Genomic DNA, 2,943 nt, shown 5'->3' with positions numbered 1-2,943 from the left:
CTTGATCCAGCAGCCCACTATCTTACCTAATGGTCTTGGGTTTGTTAGCTCCTGTAGCTTGTGTGACTCAGGAGAAGCATCCAGGCTGACCTTTGACACATGAACTTGGGACTTGCCAGCCTCTACAACTGCACCAGTCATTTCCTTGAGATAAATCTATGTATGTGTGTGTGTGTGTACACACACATATGTATGTATGTATACACATATGTATATATGTGTATGTGCTTTGGCAGGGGAAAGGAGAGAAAAGGCCAGGGAGACCAGGACAGAGCAAGGAAGCAGCAGCAGGGATCCAGATAAGGGGAGGGACCCAGGCCACACCCCACAAGCTGTGGCAGGAAAGCATGGGAAATGAGAGAAAAGGCCAGGGGGACCAGGGCAGAGCATGGAAGCAGGGGCAGGGACCCAGGCCCCACTCCCAAGTGGCAGGAAAGGGACAGGGATCCAAGTAAGGGGAGGGTACAGAGGTTTCAAACAGCTAAGGCAAACAAACTTGTCTGTCTGTTTGTCCTACTGTGGTGGTGTGTTGCTGTGAGGCTTCAGGCTGTGCCACTGGTGTTTCAAACTCAGCAGGGTTGCACATGGTGCACAGGTTTGAGTGTGGCTTGCAGACTGAGACAGATTAGGAAGAAGGAAGAGACCATCTGCTTCTCAAAGAATTGGCCAGGGAAAACCTTATAAACAGCAGAGAAATGCTGTCTGATACATTACTGCACAACTTTAGGAATAGCCCAGAAACATTGTCCAATACAGTGCAGGAGGATGAGCCACTTAGGTTGCAAGTCTCTCAAAATATGACTGGGAAAGAGCTGCATCATCACAGTAGGACCAACCTTATTGATATGGATGAGGTAAAGCTTCCAAGCCCTCCATTAGCTGACATGGCATGACTCAAATTGAAGAAAAACAGCTGCGAACATCCATTATTAATCAGAGCATGGAATGTACGAGCATGAATCTAGGAAAACTGGAAGTTGTCAAAAATGAGATGGAATGCATAAAGATTGATAATCCTAGGCATTAGTGAGCTGAAATGCACTGTTTTTGGCCATTTTGAATCAGACAACCATATGATTTACTATGCCAGGAACGACAATTTGAAGAGGAATGGCATGGCATTCATCATCACAAAAGGTGTTTCAGGATCTGTTCTGGAGTATAGGGATGTCAGTGACAGGATAATATCTATATACCTACAAGGAAGAACAGTTAATCTGACTATTATTCAAATTTACGCACCAACCACAAAAGCCAAAGATGAGGAAATTGAAGATTTTTATCAGCTTCTGATATAAACAGCAGAGTGAAATTGAAATATGCAGTCTGAAATTGACCAAATATGTAATCAGGATGTGTTAATTATCACTGGTGACTGGAATGCAAAAGTTGAAAACAAAGAAGAATCACCAGTAGTTGAAAAATTTGGCCTTGGTGAAAGAAATAACACTGGAGATCACATGACAGAATTTTGCAAGACCAATGACTTATTCATTGCAAATACCTTTTTTCAGCAACACAAACGGTGGCTATACACATGGACTTTGGCAGATGGAGTCCACAGGAATCAGATTGACTACATCTGTGGGAAGAGGCGATGATGAAGCTCAATATCTTCATCTAAGACCAGGCCAGGAGCTGATTGTGGAACAGACCATCAACTGTTCATATGCATGTTCAACTTGAAGTTAAGATAATTAAAACAAGTCCATGAGATCCAAAATATGATCTTGAATATATCCCTCCTGAATTTAGAGACCATCTAAAGAATAGATTTGATGCATTGAACACCAAATGACCAAAAACCAGAAGAATTGTGGGAGGACATCAAGAACATCATACATAAAGAAAACAAGAGGTCACTAAAAAGATGAGAAAAGAAGAAAAGACCAAAATGGATGACAGAAAAGACTCTGAGACTTGTCCCTGAGCAAAGGGTAGCTAAAGCGAATGGAAGAAATGAGAAGATAAAAGAGCTGAACAGAAGATTTCAAAGAGCAGCTTCAGTGGACAAAATTAATTACTATAATGAAATGTCTAAAGCCTTAGAGTTAGAAAACCAAAAGGAAAGAACATTTCTCAAGCTGGATGAACTGAGGAAAAAATTTAAGGCTCGAGTTGTAATATTGAAAGATTCTATGGGAAAAATATTGAATGATGCAGGAAACATTAAAAGAAGATGAAAGGGATACACAGAGTCACTGAACCAAAAATAACTGGTAGATCTTCATCCATTTCAGGAGGTGGCATATAATCAAGAACCAATTGTACTGAAGGAAGAAGTTGAAGCTGCACTGAAGGAATTAGTGAAGAACAGGAATTGACAGAATACCCATTGAGATGTTTCAACAAATGCTTGCCCCACTGGAGGCAATCACTCAGTATGCCAAGAGATTTGGAAGACAGCTACCTGGCCCTAGTATATCATTTTGATAATCTGGAAATTATCAAACAATGTGATTAATATTGTATGCAAGTAGGATCTTAATGAAGATAATTAAAAAATGGTTGTAGCAGTATATTGACAGAGAACTTCCAGAGGTGCAAACTGGATTCAGAAGAGAATGTGGAACAAGGGATATCATAGCTGCTGTCAGATGGATCTTGGATCAAGGCAAAGAATACCTGAAAAATGTTTACTTGTGTTTTATTGACTATGCAAAAGCATTTGATTATGCAGACTATAACAAATTGTGTATAATATTGAGAAGAAAGGGAATTCCAGAACACTTCATTGTACTCATAAGGAGCCTGTACATAGGCCAGGAGGCTGCCATTCAAGCAGAACAAGGGGACACTGCATGGTTTAAAATCAAGAAGGGAGTGTGTCATGGTTGTATTCTTTTCCCATACTTATTCAATCAATATGCTGAGCAAATAATCTGAGAAGCTGGACTATATGAAGAAGAATGTGGCATCAAGATTGGAGGAAGAATCAATAAC

Source organism: Orycteropus afer, unplaced genomic scaffold, assembly GCF_000298275.1.
Source record: "Orycteropus afer afer isolate SDZICR_OR568_19922 unplaced genomic scaffold, OryAfe1.0 scaffold00301, whole genome shotgun sequence".
In the NCBI taxonomy this organism is placed as follows: Eukaryota; Metazoa; Chordata; class Mammalia; order Tubulidentata; family Orycteropodidae; genus Orycteropus; species Orycteropus afer.
The sequence above is the reverse complement of the archived record's forward strand: the minus strand, read 5'-3'. Positions refer to the sequence as shown.